The following is a 19340-nucleotide window of genomic DNA, read 5'->3' as shown; positions in this document are numbered from 1 at the left end:
GCATTTGTGCAACTGCATCTGCAATGTCATAACTCTGCTTTCAGTAGAGGTTTGGACTATATGACCTCAGGGGGTCTCCTCTAGCTTTAAGCATGCTGTGATTCTAAAACCCTACTTTCATTCACATAGTACCTAAATACTAAAACCAATGCTATCCACCATTATATTTGTTGTTCCTAGATGATATGTCCTTTCTGGGTGCTCAGAGAGTTGGAGAATTTGAATCCAAATTTATATGAGGACTATATAGAGAGTAAAAATCAGTGCAGAAGTGCAATGGTGGTGTTGATGTTATTGATCATATCTTTCTAGTGTGAGTATTCATGTAGCACTAACAAGATTCACTAAATTCTGTCCTAGATGGCTACATTTAAAATATGGAATGGATTCTGTTAACACTATTTCCCTTTCAGTTGTTTGCATTCCTCCTAAATCACTGGAATGGACACTTGTGGACATTACTTACTCTTACCCTCTTTTAACTTTGGTGTGTCATGTTATTTTTGTCCTTCTATAAATAAGGAATTCTTGCCTATTCTTTATATCTAGTGACATTTTTTCAAGTATATATCTATCATTAATTTATAGCTTGAGTTTCTGTACTTTTGGAGAATTCTCTTGTATCTGAAATACTGATTACAAAATTAGGAGTCAAACTTTTCACATTAACGTATTGAAGAGTTATAATTGATACCTTTCTGTACAGTCTTTTGAGATGTCACAAACCTCTTGTTAATAAGGTGACATTTTGTGATTGAGAATGCATTTTTTACACATTCCATAAAACATGATTTTGTATAAAATGCTAGATATCAAAAGCATAAAGAGCAATCACTATTATTATTTTTCTTTAGATTAAAATGTATAACTGAAATTTTTGCATAGTTCCCACAAAGAAATACACTGCATAAAGATTTAGCAATGAAAAGAACCTGCTCTTTCTTCACTGAATAGAACTGTGGAGTATACAGTACACATAAAAATGGAAAATCTCGTTTTTGTTGCAAAAACTGAATCTTCAGAGAATTATTAAAAAGTGGAGCCACAGCATAATGACATAAAAATTTTCATGCTGACTTTTCTGAGACAAGATGTATGTTACAATTTGTGCTACATTAATAAAAGATTAGCTAAATATGCCAATTATCTCTTCAGTAAAATTTCCCCCTCATTCAGTATGACTAGGAAGTTGGGAACTATTTTAACAATTTGTTCCATTTTAATCATCACAGATAAAAATTTACATTTTAAAAAAATCCCTGAGCTTCATCAAAGATAGAACCTTTTTTTTCTTTATTTTTGTTTAATTCCTTTTTTTTTCAATTCAGATTATACCAATTCAGATTATTTGATTAAATTCAGAATAATTATTAAAAATTCAGGCCATATTCTGTTGTAAGCAATTCCACTGTTTTTACTGGAACTGCTTGTAAGGGGCTTGATCCAGGTCTATGGAATGAGAAAGGGATTATTTCCTTCTGATTTTAATAAAGCAAGAATAATTTGATAATTCTGGTTTTGTGATCATATATATAAAGTATTCAATGAAAATAGAGCAGATTGTTTTTTGGGGTTTTTTATTGAGCAAGTATATTCCAAATTGAAATGGTCAAGGCTTTTTTTCAATTTATTTAGTTTAATGCATTTACTTTTGTGCAATGACAAGGAAAATTTTATATATCTAGTCTGTTCTAATCTAGCTGGTATAAACTATTGATTTTAGTGAGGGAGGATGGTAACAATCCCAGTCTGATGAGACTTGTCTTGATTTGAGGACACATTCCTGGATGAAATCCAGGGTAAGAATGTCAAATGCTTCCACAGAGGCTTAAAACCAGCTACAATCAAAGGTCCTTGAAAGGTATTAAGTGAGAAGGAAGAAAGAACATAAAGATTCTATTAAAAATAATAATGCTTTTGTGTGTACATTTTTAGGAGAAAATTAACAGAAGTTATCCCTGTTGTAACTATCTGTTATATAAATATACATTTGAGATTCTAAAACATGACAGTTTAAATGTCTATAATTTTTTGCTGACTCTTTCAGTGTCATTTTAGTGTTAGGGAATAACATTCTAAGGGAATTGTTAGAATCTCAAAAATATACAATAAATTTATTTTCAATATAACTGAAAGCCACGATCAAGGCTTTTAGTGCATTGGGGGCAGCCATTTCCTATTAATTTCTGCTTATCCACATAATATGAGTTGCATATTCAGAACTGTACATAAGGGATTTCAATACCCTCTTTCAATTAATTTCTAATGATAATTGGGAATCAAAACCCTTTGTATGGCTTTGATAACCCAACAAAAATATTTTAAGGACTCCCATAAATGTTTAGGGAAGGATTCTTCTTAAAGCATGTGAGTTGACATTAAGACAATTCCTTATGCTTTTTAAGTTAAACATAACCTTTTCCATCATTTGCATCCAATTTGGGGGTTAATGCAGAATGAAGTAGGAGTTTTCAATGGAAGTCAGTGGTCAGCTGAGAAAATGGCCATTTTTTTGTCTTGATGGATGAGATCTTCATGCTCTGTATTCCCTGGTATAATACACACTCCATTTTGAGGAAACAGTGTAAAAGCAAAAGGAGGACAGCCCAATATCATCCATCTTTTCTTCTTTTCTGTCAACCCCAGCTCAACCAGGAGCATTCCCTGTATTCCCAAAGTTAAGTTTCATACAACATTAACAGGAGACTGAAAGCAGTTAAGAGTATGAAATTAATAATTTATGGTCAGAAAAAATAGAAGTGTTATTGCAGTAAAAATGATGCAGGGAGGTTGCTCCAAACGGCAGTGCTATAGCACAAAGGATCTAATAATGGTGTGGCTGCAGGCAGGGACAGTGACAAGAGGACAGAATAACATATTAATGGAATGATGAGACAATATAAGTCTAAATAATCCTGCATGTTTTTCCTGATTTAGAAAAAAGTGTTATTTTCTAGATTTGTGTACTTAGCATGCTTTGGAAAAAGTTATTGCACTCAACTGATGACTGATGAGGAAAGAATTTTAGTTCCCAGGCATAAATGGGAATATTATCTTAAGATATTGATTAAATTTGTTTTCCTTCTGTTTCATAAATAATACTGAAACTAACTTATGTTTAGGATATCATATCCTAGTGCCTTTTCTGTCTTTTCTTTCCATAATTAAACTGATGGTCTGAGATGGTGTACAGGAAAAGCCCTGAAAGAAAAAAAGAATGGTGCATTAAAGAGAATAAAGTTTTAAAACTTGTGGCCATGATGTCACATTATAAGTATACTTAAATATTTTAAATTGCATTCTGTACATTAGATTGAGATTATTATACAAAACTATCTCGTTGGCTTAGCTAGCTATTCCAAAAAAGTTCCTATAGTAGAATTTCTTTGTCCAAATTCCTGCTCATCATGATTTCTACAGTCCAAACATACCTATGCACAAAGAAGCACAGAGACACGCATTCCTTTCTGTAACGGGAGGGGTTTCTCCATATCTGAGAAACAGCTGGAAATCTTCTGTAGGACTAAGGTGGGATTACAGTTCCATTTTAATGTTTATACTCACAGATAAAAGCTATCGCCCATGCAGCAGGGAAGATAAGATGGCTGACAGCACTAAGCTGCCTTCACTAAGCAATGCTGATGGCTGCCTTTTTGGCAGCCTGGGGCACTATGCATGATTAAAGAGAGAAACTTAAGCTAAACCAGACACTTTAAAAAGAAATACACTTTGGAATAATGTTAACTCTACTTAGCACCTAGGATTTCACTGTATATATCTTAATAGTCTTAAGCAGTTCCTTTTGTAAGCAATTCATCCAGGAGCTGATGTGTCAAGTTTAATACGCATCAAGAAACGCTCATTTGTAACTACAAGGTTCATAATGCAGAGGAGCTTTTCATCTTGGACATGTAATCACCAGCCTCCAAGCAGAACACACCAGAATATATATCCTGGGCTTGAGCTCTAGAACTGCTGCAAGAAAAGACGGGCACAAATTTTCTTGCTTTTATTTCCCTTCTCAGTCTCCTAGACTCAAAAAAAAAATCTGTATATGTTGGACAGATGCTGTAAATGTGCAGAAAATTGAAAGCTATTCTCACTAGAAATTGTATATGGAAAATTTAAGATTTATCTTGGCTAGCTCAGGAGGCAGGAAACAGCTGGGGAGGCAGGAATGCTTTCCTTTTTTGCTGTCTTTGCCTGTAGTAAGCCCTGTTCCATGCTGAATTTATTAGGAATGTTTGCCTAGTTAAGGTCACTGAAAGATGAAAACCCAATTAGAAGGAATCAGGCATGCTTTGGCTTTCAAATGGATGGATTTCCACCAGCTGTGATCCGCTGAGATCCCTACAACCTTACCCATTCTATGAATCTCCTTGCGAGGCCTTCATATGTTATACTCTCCTACAACTTTCTAGATGGAGTTTAGCAGATAACATAGTCTGTGCTCTGTAAAAGAGCAAGACTTTAAAGAGAAGTTTTAGTAGGCAAGTTGTCAGGCACCAACCTGCTGAGGAAGGCTGGAGAACAAAATTAATGAAGTCCTAGAAGTGGGAGTACTCAGGTCCTCTTCATTTATACTGAAACTGCTTTGACAATTACTTTAATTTCATATTTGTCCAAATATGATATAGTCTTGACAATTTTTTGCAGAAGATGAGAAACTCTGCATTTTATCTTTTTATCTTTAATTATATTAAAGAATAATGACATCCTGTCTTTGGTAGCTGATCTTTCCAAGATTATCTGTTCCAACCTTTCTTTCTTCTAGGAAGATCCATGATTATTCAGGTTCATCTGGTTATCCAAATAAATATGTTGTCATGAAAACAATATGTGAGCTTCTTATATATGAGGTTTATTGTCATAAAGCCCAGGTTCTGCAGAAGGTTATTGGAGCTTTTGCACACAAATTTATATTAGTTGAACAGCAAAGCTCTTTAATGTTATTCTAAATGAAGTTGGTAAATATTCTTCATAGTATCAGATGCCTTCTTTTTGTCTTTTTTTTTCTTCTTATTTGTTTTTTCTCCCCAAAGAGTGAATATTTATCCAAGAAAAAGTGTTGGGTTTTTTTGTTTTTATTTTTTAAAGAAACATACTGATTTAAATAAAGAACACATTTGGAGGGTTTTGGCTGAGAAAGTGCAATACCTTTAGCTTGTCTTTGATTGGAACTTCAAAAATTTAAATCCTTAGTCTGATTTGCTCATTTTAAGTGCAACAGCCACAATAACAGAATGTAAAGCTCTCAAATAGCCTGTTTTTAAGCTCTTAGAACAGTGTCCTTGCTTGGGAGGAAGTGACCAAAAAGAGTGTTTTCAGTAGATGTTTAGTATTTTTGAAGTAATCAGTTGTGTATCATTTCCTGTAATCCTTTATGAAATATTTGCTCCAGGCTGCAGCTGTAGAAATATTAATTTTGCTCTTCTTGAAACACTGTGGGTGGTAGGGAAACAGATTTTTTTCTCAGGTCTAATTCTATAGAATTATCTAAACAAGAAAATATAAACTTTCTTTTGATTCTTGGAAAAGCCAATGGGATTTCACTATTTATTGGCATTAAAAAAAATGCTCAGCTAATTCCATTTGGCAACATGGAGATTCTGTTCCAGGGAATGCAAAATCTAAAGGAACAACGATGTCCAATTGGCATCAAGTATTAGAATCAATTGAGACTTTATATTTGAGAAAAAAAAAACCAAAAGATGTAAAATTGACATGCCCTTTCTCATCTCCCACACTAAATTTGTGACACGGCTACGGACCAGTTTTAGATTCTTAGTATACTGCTTTAGCATTCTTCTCATGGAATTCTGCCAGAGAGCTGAGAAAAATAGTAGAAATTATCTGACAGAAAGCCTTAAACAGTAGGTATGGCTAGAATCCCTCCCTGCCCACTAACTACTGATGGAGTACTGCTACTGGCTGTGCAAGGCTAGAATTTCATGCAAAACTTAAGCATGCTATTTCCATAAAAATCTTGAAAAATGGCGTAATTGATCAAGCATGTGATTTATTCTCAGTATGCAAAATAGAATATTAAAACTAAGAGCTTGATCTTGCAGCCTCCAGGCATATTCAAGCACTATTTTTCTTTACATACAGTAATCTCTCCAAAATTTCTGGTAAATGGAAACATCTATCAAATTGATTTTCGAGATTCATATGGAATATATGTACACAATGTATCTGGACGCCCTGGAAAATACCATGTTTTGTCAAATTGCAAAGTCTCTTGATTCCCCTCTCCAGGAAACCAGAAACTGAAAAACTAATTCCAGGAAAGACTATCATAGAAAAAAAAGGAAAAAAAAAAAAGGAAAAAAAAAGCGATAGGCAATCCCTGATGAAGAAAGTATAATAGCATGTAATTTTGGGACCACCTAAGCTATGGTCACCTCTATTCTAAAGTAAAACAATGGCTACGGTAGCTGAAACTGTACTCAAGGGTAGGAATAAAAACAACTGCTGGAGAACCAATTAAATACCATTATTTAGAAAACTACACCAGGACAAAAAAACATTTTTCTCTTTCCCTTTCTGTTTGACAGCTGTTGAGAGTAAGGGACAGTAAGGGTCAGTAGAAGGAAAAAAGGGCCAAAATAAGTAGTTTCCTGTGCTGAAAAATGCAATAACAAAATATGAATAGATGTGAGAAACTAGTAAAACTGAGAGTAACATGATTATTTTGTTCATATGACATGATAAGCTAAGAGGAGCAGCAAGACAAGTGATAGGTTAAACATGGATATGTGGGTGAATTAAGCACAGTTTTTCCTACTGGGTGCATGAGGACAGACATCCTGAAGCTGAAAGCTCCCCATACAGGTCCTCATACAGTATGACTTGTGGGATATTGGTCTCAGTTTATCTGTGACACAACGAATGCTGGGGATCTCTCAGAGGAAATGGGATAACTCACTCCAGCAAAGTTCTCTGGGAATCCATGGAGTAAAGATAGCCATCAACAGCCTGCTTTGTGGCCAATATGGTCAGACAATTTAAGAATAAAGAATTGATAAAAACTAAATCATTAACAAGCCTGAACAAGCTATCCAGACCTACTCTAATGGGCACTAAAACCCAAGCTGTTTCTGTGCTAAACTCCAAGCTGCATTAATTTAAATGGAGGTGGGTTTGTCGCCTTCTTTTTACTATGTTGTCTTACTTCTCTTGAAAGTCTGTGAAGGTGATGATGGACAGGTGAAGTACCAAGATTTCCCTTGATCTCACTCATTCATATAGCTGACATTTGGAGAGGGTTGTCGATGCAACCTTTTGGTGCCTGTATATGTTGTCAAGAGCAGAGCAAGGCAAAGCAACTGAAAACAATTTAGCAGAAACAAAACACATTTGTCCAAACAACATTATCCTAGTTTTACTTTTAGAAGCTAATGTCTTTGGAGGCAGAACTATGTAGTTCATATCATGTTCATAGTGTGTAACAAATGATCTTCCTGCTTGTTTAATCCCTAAGTATTAACTTGAGCCCAAAGGACAGTTAATTCTTGAGAAAATAAAATAGGTTTTGGGCAAGATTTTTATTTTTAAGAAGGAATTAACTTTCTAGGGAAAAAAAAAATTAAAACTAAAATTTGGTGGGTTCTTACAGACCAAAAGAAATTGAGAAAGCAAACCAAAATGAGATTAAGACAGTATGGTCTTTGTCAAAATAATGAATTTTTGACCCAGTTTCAGGAATGCTTAGGAAAACTATGTCGTTTCTTTCAAATTGTGGAACTGATATGTAGATGGAATAAAATGGCTTGTTTAACTAAAATCTTATAGAAAAACATTGAGAGAAGAGATATCAGGAAAGATGGGCTTATTCATTCAGCACTGACCCAGGTGGTTGGAGTTTTTTTCCAAAGGCTTTACATAAAATTCCACAATGTTGCAAGGTATTATTAGCCTCCCCACCTCTGCTGCACATCCTTTCTTGCCTTCTCTTATATTATAGAGATAAAGATTTTGTCCAAGAGAACTGAGATTTTATAATGCCAACTACAGCAAAACAGAAATGCAGAGAAGGAAAGGCAGGGCACCACACAGAAAGTAGTCATTTGAGGCCAATAAATTATGACCATAACTAGAGCCAGTATCATTTAAGTACTCTTTGGTTTCTGATGATAAAGCACTAGCTTACTGCAGTGTTGACAACAATCCTATGGCTCCAGCTTATAGCTTGTCCATTTGCTACCCAGCCATCCACAGTGAATTTAATGTAATGCAATAAACAATCACACTCATCAGAAGCAGAAATGGACATAGTCTTAACCCAACAGAAAAGACTGCCAGCCAAGCAGAGCAAGGCAGTGAGAAACTCTGATGTGAGGTCTTTAGTTCATGTGTCATGCAGCTATTAAATATGCCGACAGCTTTGGCAGAGAGAACTAATGTGGTCCAGGCATGACTACCAAGAGAAGAGAACGTGTGTAGTGAATATCACTATGACAAAAGTCTAAATGTTGTTACTTTTTGAACCTGAGCTCATAAAGATGGTAATAGAACCAATTCAAATGTATAATTAAGCTTTGTGACAGTTTTCCTACATGGAAGTAAGCAATTTACATCATTGTTATTCTAACAGGCTTTTCTAGTACCAAGATATTTCGGCAACACATTTTAACTCATATGGTCATGAAATACAATGCATCATACAATGAAATCAGGCAATTCTTTAAGATCTCCTGTGTAGTTCAGATCATGATATGCCACGCTGCTTTCCTCATGAAATCCATTACTTCTGGTTTAATTACTGCTTATCTTTCAGAATGGCATCCAGCTAGATCTTCTTAACTGTCTGCAGGCTATATCAGCTTTTTGTTGGAAGCACATCCAGGTGGTACATTAAGTCCAAATTTTCATGTATGTATGTGATTGGGTATTTTCAAATTTCTTCCTGTAATTGTGCCCACCCTACACTAAAAATGGAAGGTTAGCACAATATGAGTGAGAAATTCAAGTACTTGTTTTGACAAACTTTTATCAAGTCCTTGAGAATCTTTCTGGTAAAAAGGTGAAGTACCCCAAATTCTTGGCATAACAATCCATCAATTAGCGTAATAAGGTCTGAATAACTTAAATTCAGATTTCTACAAACCATCCTAACTGAGAGCTCAATCCTTGGTCAGCTGGTATATGTTGCACATGAGGAAGAAATAAAAATAAAAATTTATTTATCCATATTTCTCGTCAATTTCAGGTAATTTTTTAAAAGCACATAAATTTTAGCAGCTCTGAATCTTCTCTTTCTAGACAGCTATCACTGTATTAGTATATTTGCAGTATGAATAAATATGTAAATGTACAGGTGCATATGTACATATTAATGTACATATTAGTAATGATAACTGAAACTACTCTACCTGTAAAGTATCTAGAATAATGACTGTACTATGGCCTGCTGTTTGAGACATAAATTACTAAACAAGTAACAGCTGATAAAGAATTTTTCTTTCTAAGAGTCTTGTAAAAATCATCAAGATACAGCCTTTGAGATGGCTCGCAGGCTCATTCTTTTTACTTAATATATTCAGGGATTTCTTTTTTCTGCATCAAACACACTGCATCAACACACTGGCCATAGGGACACAGAAAAAAATGGTTTTTTTTTATTTATTAGGTTTTACAGCAAAAAGGCTCAAAAAAACAACTTTATTTCCAGTAATTACATCTGGATTCTGCAACCAAAAACTGAGCGTTTCATCATGTTTAACACTTCAGAATCATGTAAGAAGACATGATGTAAAATACATATGCAAAAAATTGACTAACCATACCCCAAAATAATTTCTGATATAATTAAAGGTGTTATTTAATGTTAGAACTCAAAAGCCTGGCCACACAAGGAGTTCTGATTCCCTGAAGCGCAAGATCTTTCCTGCTGGATCAGACTGGCAGCCTGCCCAGTCTGGCCTGCTTGGCTTCAGATTTTTTTAAGTGTTTTCTTTTTACTATTGCACCTGCCCTTGCAATAGAATATAAATCTATTAAATAAGGGGAGAGAAACACTTGCAAATAAACTAAATACAAGCAGAAACAGAAAATCTATTTTTGTTCCTAGTCTTTGAAAGTAAATTCAAAATTTATGCAAGAGGTGTCCATTTTTTCAAACTTAGAACAACAGGCTGGCTCATCAGGTGATGTAGGGTTGGGTTTTTTTTCTCAGCAATATTTTCAGTTTATATAAAATTTTCTTTTGAGGTTAAGAGAGTGAAGCAGTGTCATCAACAAAAACTGCAGCATCTAAAATAAGATACAGTGGAAATGTACCTGTTATTTAGAGCTCTCTTTTTAGCTCAAATGTTAGTGAAATAGTTTTTTGGTTAATCTGTGTCAGTTTGAGAAAACTCACTAAATGGAATAATTTTTTCAGTCATTTTTCTTTGAAGAAGAAAGAACTCACATAAAAAGCCTTTATTCTATAGGTGTTCAGAGAAAATTATTTTATTCTCTTAGGGTTTGGTGCATATTTATCTATTTATTTATTAATAAAACACCTGGAATAGAAAAAGAATTTTTCATGCAATGTTTAATTTACTCTCAGTTACCTCTCTTATCAATTTCTCTTCAGTTACTGATGTGTTCAGTCACAGTTTTCTTTCTCTGTCCAATTTCCATGACAAAATGCTATAACACATTTCTTTTCATTTATACACTTTCTCTGCCCTCTAAATTGTTTAAATTGTTGGATTCCATTTCTTGGCAGTGGTCACTAGCAATAGTTAAAATTTTATAACCTTTACTTATAATTACAAATTGTGCCACAAAGATAGAAATTGAGAAAAGGGTTTTAAAATTCATCCTGTAAACTACATAGTGGTTATATCACTCCAGAAGTAAAAAATGGAATTTATTTTCTCCTATCATCTCAATCCTTTAGGAAATTTGTATTTTTCAAATTGATTTTTCCATTAATGATCAGAGGTATAAGCAAACTCTTTCTAAAAAATGTATTGTAATTTTGGTAGCTAAATTTGCCTCCATTTTTTAATGTTAGAATGACTATTACGGTCAACACCTAATTTTTGATTAATTAATTCAGAATTATTTGCCTTTCCTCTAGAAGTAATTAAGAGTTAGACCATAGCAGTGGTATTAGGAACTAATAAATGACACAATTAATTTTAAAATAAAGAATTTTTCTCAGGAAAGTATGCAAAAATATTTTGACAATTACTTTTGTGAAGCAATACAGTGACTAGTAAAAATAAATTTTCAGCCATGTTGATTTATTTTGCATGTGGTCTTTTTAGAAGAATGGGCAAGACACACAGACACTATTAAAACTGAGGAACTTCTGTTGAAATGTCAGCTGAGGGGGCTGGCAGGCAAGGCTTTGCAGTTTTCAGTCTTTCCTTGGACTGACTATAAGACCTAATGATATTGACAACTTTCCAAATTTTTAATCTACAATAAAATCTACAGTAAATTTGCACCAGATGTTTTCATTAGCCGAGAAAAATTTTTCCAAGGAGATTGGGCTTGGTTTTTTCCCAAATTTTAGTTGGTTGCTGCATCATCATCATCATTATCATCTAATCTTCTTAACAATGAAAAACTCATAGGAAATAAGGAAATTTAATATTGTAATTTAATTTCATGCTATATCTTTTATTCTTGAATTGATAACATAAAAATGCATTGAATACTTCTTATTTCTCTCAAGGTGATAAATCATGTGCTTTAGGTGATAAATCATGTGCTTACTACCTACGTTCATAGGTAGTATATATGAGGAAGAATATTTCTGCCATCTGTCCCTTTTTCTGTGATTGAACAAGCTGGACTGTATCCCCCAAAGCCTGATAAACTGCTTCCAGAGTTTTGAAAGGTGCTCAAAGAAGTTATTCAAAGAAATTGGATTTCAGTTATGTTATCAAACACAGAAAAAAATAATCTTAGGGGATTAAATTTGCATATTTGGATTGCAGATGAAGTCCTACATTACTTCACACCTCATGCTAATTTGTTATGCAGTGTTGCAATGCCTTCTCAGACAGTTTTATTACAGAATTCACAAAATGGCTAGGTTGGAAGAGACCTTCAAGATCATTGAGTCCAACCCAGCCCTAACACCTCAACTAAACCATGGCTCTGAGTGCCACATTCAGTCTTTTCTAAACACATCCAGAGATGGTGACTCCATGACCTCCCCAGGAAGACAATCCCAGTACTTTACCACTCTTTCTGTAAAAAACTTTTTCCTAATATCCAACCTATATTTCTCTTGGCACAGCTTAAGGCTGTGTCCTCTCATTCTGCCAGTTGCTGCCCGGTGAAAGAGACCAACCCCCACCTGACTACAGCCACCTTTCAGAAGCTGTAGAGAGTGATGAGATCACACCTGAGTCTCCTTTTCTCCAGGCTAAACACCCCCAGCTCCCTCAGTCGTTCCTCACAGGCCTTGTGTTCCAAGCCCCTCATCATCATTGCCTCCTCTGGACACACTCCAGCATCTCAATGTCCTTCCCAAACTGAGGGGCCCAGAACTGGACACAGCACTTGAGGTGTGGCCTCACCAGTGCCAAATACAGGGGAAGAACTTCCATGTTTGCCTCAGCAATGGGTGAATTACTTCTGACTCTATCTCACCTTTGGCCTGCAAATATGCTCTTGAAACTTTGCGTTACCATCTTGTGCGTATCCAATGTCTCCAGCAGCCACACCAAGTGCCAATATTAAAATCTGAACACCTATTGGTGAACACAGCATATCCCAGAAAACTTACTTCCTCTTAAACCACGACACCTTGCTACTGAGATGAAGTGCAAGAAGGTTCTGCACACTGTGTATTGTGATATGCAGGAAGCCAGACAGCCGTTTCCTTCCTGCTCTGAGAAATTGTATCTATCAAAAGCTTTAAAAAATATAAACTAGGGTTTCTTTGGCGTTCATCCATCATGGTCAACTCTCTCATTTGCAATACACTCACAAAATGTTTTTCTTGTTTCCTGTGATTGTCCTAAATAATGACAAACAGTTGTCAACAAGCAAGGTGATGATCTTTGCATGCCAGTATTGTAACAGCCATGCTTCATTTTAATCTCACTATTCCCAGGTCTAGTTTCCAACCTTAGAAAGAGCAACTGAACTGGTTATTATATTTCCCAATGGCTTTTCATTTTAAGTCTGAAATGGAAGACAGTTTTCACTTCTGACAGTCTAGTGCACATGAATCACTTTTGTTAGAGAAAGATTACAGTGTGGGCATGGTAACATGAAATTTTCCTATTCATACAGTTAGCTCCATCTAGCCACAAAACAAAAACAAAGAAACAAAAAAAGAAAGAGAGAAATTACAATTATTTTTTTCTTGAGTCATTTAGATTTAGCATTCATTCTGCCTGAAGTGAAATTGAAAGGCTGGGGAATCTTCAGCCAGTTAAAAGAAATCCTTTTGGAACTAATCCATGTCTGGTTTGAAGTCAGCGATAGCTTTTTCTAGTTGACTTCATTGATGCTAGATTGAATAGTTATAAGTGATGGTTTGTCTATTTTCTTACTAGAAATTGAATTTGGAATTGAACATTTGGCCTCACTGAATTTCATCCATTTATTTTTTTTAACTTCAGTCAGTCTAGAATTTCACCCAATTGAAAATAAATCAAACCCCACCAGCTTCCTATGGCCTGAAGTCAGTGTAATCTAAGGTAGGAACAAAGATATTCAGGATTGTGTATATTTAAATACTGTCACACTTCTAAAAGCAGTCAGATGTTTCAGAAAAAAAGTTTATGGGCAATCACAGGACAGCAGGTAGGCAGCCACATAAATGAAGCATAATTGGCTGTCTACAAATTTTAGTCAATAGCAAAATATTTGATAAGGTGACCTTTTGAAATAACCTGCTTTAAAGATGCAATCTTTCTGAATAGACAGACACAAAGAAGCTTATTAGCAGTAGGTAAGTTGAAAAGAAAAGCCATCAATTAGATTTGGTGATAAAAAAGGTCAGTTTTCAAAAAGCCCACTTAACCACTGAAGCCTTTTGCTTTAGCAGGAACAATTGCTTAATCAACACCACTTAGCTTCAGTAGTTAAGTTCTGTTTGAACAGAATGTGGTCATCTTGCTTGATCAACTATAGTTGGTACCAAAGGAGGAGATTACTGTTCCTTGTTTTAAAAAGCTGTTCTGAAAAATGAATTCTCTAGTTTTTCTCCTAGCTTCAATGCTAGGAGAGCAGTCCAGTGCAGCCAAAATGACTGCACAGCAATATCTGGAGCTCAAATGGAAATAGACATTGCTACTTACCTAGTCAACCGCTGACTCACTTTAAACTTATCACCTTCACCTTAGAAATCTTTTATAATATTTCTCAAAATGCTGAGAATTGTTACACAAGTGAAAAACGTCCCAATCAAGAAGCAACTATACTGTTTTTCCTGGGGTGGGGAAGTTTCACCATTACCTCTGTATGTGACAAGGTTCCATCTGCTGCACATAAGGATTATTCATTTCAGTTTTGTATACACAATCTCCTTTACCCACTTGGTGTTAGGATGTAGCACTGTATAAAACATCCTGGAGATTCAATAGCAAGATCTAAATACAGACAATCAGAGCTAGTTCTTTGATTTCTCTTATACATTAGTAAAAGTCTTAAGGATCCGAGACAATCTAATCCTAAAAGATTCATTAGTATCTTACTTTATCAGGTGGAATTTAATTTAAATGGCTTTTTTTTTTTTTTTTTCATGTCAGAAGGCCTCTTCTGATTTCATTTTTAACTTAAACACAAAGGATGTTAAGGTACCCACTTGTGTACAGGTGCTCAGCACAGGAAAAGCCTTCCTTTCCATTGCATTGGCTCTTTGGAAATCTTTGGTGTACAAAGTACTGCCTTCCTAGTACTAGATCTTCTTAAAATGCCTTTCATTTTATAAGGAGGTAGAATCATGAAATAGGTATTAGCTTAATTTTACCATAACAATTAAATGTATTGCTTTTACTATAGGTGGAGTGAGTTCAGTGCACAGACAGACCAGCACATCTCCCAGCTTTCATCAGGAAAAGCAGCAGAGAGCAGAGATTCAGGCTAGACACTCTACTGTAGAAATGACAGTTCTGCTTTTCATATTAATCTCATTTTTTTTTAAATCTCTGAGACAGAAGTTGACAGTTTTAAGACAGCAAAGAGAAAAAAAAAAAGGAGGGGGAAAGAAAAAGAAGAAAAGACAATTTGTCAGTCTTTACATGAAACGTTACTTTTTACTCATTTCTGGCCTCTAAACATGAAAGATCTTGTTGGTGTCCTCAGTTAAATGCAGGAGATCAAAGAATCAGTGATATATAACCTACTGCCTGTCTGCAATATTTCAAGAAAGAGATCAACTGAAAATTATAGAAAAATGTGCCAAAAGTTGCTAGAATGTAGCTCTTTTTTTTTTTTTTTTTTTTGCTTTTTAAGGAAACAAGAGGGAAATTGCAGGTGACTTTCCTGACTGTTTCCTGACACACAATTGCATAGGTATCAAATGGAGCATTAAATTACATAAGGAAGAAACACCATGAATGCAAAGTTCAGAAAGTATTTCTGACAGAAATATCAAATTATTATTTGTCTTCCCTGGCACCCACAACAGTATGCTAGACACTCTGTGTGGTCTATATGACTTATTTCTGAAGAATTTTACTTAGAAGAGTGACAAATTTTGATTTTTGGAAAATATTTTAGATAGATATAAGGAAAAAAACCACAAGTCTGAAATATTTAGAATTTCCATTCTTTTCCTCCTACATTTCCCCTTTAAATTCACCCTTACCAATTATTTGAGTCCAAAAGGCTGAGAAAATAGATGAAGAAAGAAAAAATGAAGAAAAAAGAGAGTTGTAGAGATGAGGATTCCTCTTTTTAACAACACTGTCTCTTCCCCAAGTGTTGGAATAATATATTTTTGCTCTAAGTGAACATTTTTGTTAAGACTTATCATTGCAAAAAAATTCTGCTGAGTTTTTGGGTTTTTTTTTTTAGCTTTTTTCTTCTTTCTTTGACTGTCCACATAAAAGCAAGCTACCTGTAAAGATCTGTGATAATTTGGTGGACTTAATCCTTGTCAGGTTCTTTTACAGCATAGAAGCAGAACTGGTAGAATTTAAGTCCTAGTGCCATTCTCTTTCCCCAGTGAAGGGGAGATACCTGTGTGACTGATATCAAAGCATTATGACATGGATTTTAGTGGCCTAGAATTCACTTTCTAGCTTTTGGGGGAAAATTCCATACCAAGCTTTAGGTTTTCCCATATCTTCAGAGCTTTAGTGCTGCAATTCTACCTCTTTCAGACTCTTGCTAAAAGAACATACCACTAATGCAAGATTTAGCTGTAACTTTGCCTATGGGAGGAACGTACTTCTCAGATTTTGTGTTCTTTGCACTCCTCAAATGGATGATGTGTGAGTTTGAAAGGCTCTTTGATGCCAGAGCTACTCTGCTATCCCCCTCGTGTAAGCTGCTTTGAGATTTCCAGATGAAAAGTGCTATAAAAGTTCTAAATGGTATTGCTGTTATTATTTATTATATATTAAGCTAGAGTAAACTGCACATTACTTTTTTATGTTTATGCTTGGAAAGGGGAATGTATAGATAACTCATATTTGATAATGTAGGTATTTGGAACATTTGCTCTATGCCCTACCATCTGTTTCCATTAGCCAAGAGAGACTTTTACCTGGGCAGAAACCGAACAAAGATGGCAAATTCATTTCACTGTTGTATGTATTGAATAAGGGATGTTGCTCTGTTCACTTTCTAGTTTTCATCCAGCTGTAATTATCTGCTTTTTGTTTTCAGTACCTTTGTGCCTGTTGCTAATGGTGCACATCACTGGGTTGTGAGAAACTTAATAGTTTCATAAACTTTATTACAATGTCTCTATAGACATCTCAAAATCTAGAATTACAAATAATTGCTTCTCATTAGCAATGGCCTATAAAGAGTTTATTGGTTCACCAATACTGAATCTGTATAAATAATATGTGCAGGACCAGAGGAAATAGCCTACATACTGTTAAACACACCCTGGGCTATGAAAAGCAAAATGCATGACAGAAAAAAAAAAAAGCAAAAATCCAACACAAAGAGCCACAACAAAATTTCTTGCTTTAAAATAAAACTCCTGAGGAATTAAGTAAGAGTTTTAGCATAAGCATTTAAAGTATAATGAAATCCATAGTCATACAACAACAGATTTCTGGCAAAGATGCTCTTTGCTGGTTTCAACTTTTTTCAGATTGTCTGTCATGGCCACATTTGCCTTTGGTTTTAGATCCAATATCAAATCTGTCAAAGATATTGTAGAATATGTTAATGATTTGTATAAAATGAGTCTTCACTTTCAGGGTGGTGCCTGGCCACTAAAATGATATTAACTGCAATATTAATTGCTGCAGTGTTACCAGCCTGCAAGATAATTGCAATTATGTACAATTCAAAGGCTGAAATCTTCTAAACTGAAATGTGATCTCGGGTTCCATAAACTGACTGTGGTCACTGTCAAGCATGACACACATTATGCACGTGAGTGGTATTCAAATAAAGTCCTACATTTTCAAGAAAGAATGTGTCGTAAGAGAATCTAAAGAGAATCCAAATCCATTCTTATAAGAGAATCCAAAGCACCAGCCACATAGAGAAATCTGGCATAAATTTTGGGTTCCCAGCCTTAATATTCAGACAGGTACAATATGGAAATGTATCAGAAAGTAATAAACAGTAAGAGACTTATCTGTAAGGAAAGTTCCTTGAGTTAGTCTCTGTACTAGTTTCAGTTAGGAAAAAGAAAATTCCGAGTAACTGGTAAGGGGCTGGGTTTGGATTTGTGCTGAAAACAGTGCAAATAACACAGGGATGTTTTTGTTACTGCTGGGCAGTGCTTGCACAGATCTTAAGCCTTTTCTGCTCCTCACACTGCCCTGCTGCCAAGGAAATAGGGGAGGCATGGGAAGTCAGGAGGAGACAGAGTTGAGACAGCTGACCCAAACTGACCTAAGGGATATTCCAGACCATAGACTGTAATACTCAGCACATAAAACTGGAAAATAAGGAAGTGAGGTATGTCCAGAGTGATGGCGTTTGTCTTCCCAAGTCACCATTATGTGTGATGGAGCCCTGCTTTCCTGTGTATAGCTGAACACCTGTCTGCCCATGGGAAGCAGGGAATTAATTCCTTGTTTTGCTTTGTTCACGTGTGTGACTTGTGCTTTCCCTATTAAACTGTCTTTTTCTCAACCCATGAGTTTTCTCACTTTTACCCTTCTGATTCTCTCCCCCATCCCATCAGGAGAGTGTGAATGAACAGCTGCAAGGAACTTAGGTGTCAGCTGGGGTTAAACCACAATAGTCCCTGAAACTGAGAAGGTGGCACCTAGGTCAAATGATTTTCAAAACTTTGGAGCCTCATGAGGCCTTCCAGAAGGGAAAAGGAATAGTCTATTTTAGTTCACAGGTTTCAGCTTTGGTTGTTTTGATGACTAAAAAACGATATTTTAGGATTGTTGTTGATTGCAGGCAGAATTGCTCAAGTACAGTTTTTAAATGCCTTATATAATAAGACCATGAAATTATTCCACACATGGATTGTTTAAAACAGCTGCAGTAAGTGCCTGAAATTATTTCATCTAGTACAATGCCATTTTAACTACTTTTTTAAATTTAGAAAAATATATGCAATTAAGGTGCAATTACCGAAAAATGAAAGTGCCAGTGTAATTAAAATACATTAAATGTATAAATACATCCAAAATTCCTTCTTATTTATTTGTCTGCTTCTATACTCTGAATTGTTTTTTTGAGATAATTTCTTTCACATATATTTTAGGAAGCTTAGCTGGTGGAAAATATTTCCCATATGTCAAAATCATTTAACATCTTTCCCAAAATAGGTAAATTAACACTTATTTTAAAATCAAATTAGACATAACATCAGAAAAAGCTGTAGATCAGTATGTGGAAGTAGCAGTCCTGAGAGCTAATGTTCAATCAAACCAAGAACAAACTCACTCAGCATTACTTTCAGCAGAAGGACACTCCTAATTCTGCCTCCCTATAACTGAAAAGGGCTGAACTGTTTGCTGAAGAAACAGGACTGAATAACTTAGAAATAGAAAAATGTCCATTTCATTCCATTCATTTTCATTTCATTCTATAGTGTAGAGAAAACTTTAAAGAGATGTTTCCACCTTCTCTCACAGTAGTAAACATCCAGGAAAATTGACATGCTGCAACTTTATGACTGATAAAAAGAAAAAGCATTCTCACACAAGCACCTTTGGGAACTAATTGCCTGAAGGTATTACCCAGGCCAAGAGCTTATCAGGGTTAAAAGCAGGATT

General features: G+C 35.1%; 2 long non-coding RNA genes across 3 annotated transcripts in view; one reads left to right on the top strand and one right to left on the bottom strand.

The window, feature by feature from the left end:
- LOC139603146 (uncharacterized) overlaps positions 1 to 19340 on the top strand; it is a 217887-nt gene that overhangs the window by 167207 nt on the left and 31340 nt on the right. For both annotated transcript variants that reach the window (XR_011683590.1, XR_011683591.1), the window contains one exon: positions 414 to 487. This is a non-coding gene — a long non-coding RNA (uncharacterized lncRNA). The remainder of the gene's footprint in view (positions 1 to 413; positions 488 to 19340) is intronic.
- The window catches only part of LOC139603156 (uncharacterized), a 66815-nt gene that overhangs the window by 20466 nt on the left and 27009 nt on the right, over positions 1 to 19340 (bottom strand). The gene's annotated exons all lie outside the window — the stretch shown is intronic.

The sequence above is a fragment of the Agelaius tricolor genome, unplaced genomic scaffold (genome assembly GCF_023055355.1).
Source record: "Agelaius tricolor isolate 1412-34295 unplaced genomic scaffold, bAgeTri1.0.p SCAF_2, whole genome shotgun sequence".
Lineage (NCBI taxonomy): Eukaryota > Metazoa > Chordata > Aves > Passeriformes > Icteridae > Agelaius > Agelaius tricolor.
This window is presented reverse-complemented; position numbering and strand designations above follow the sequence as displayed.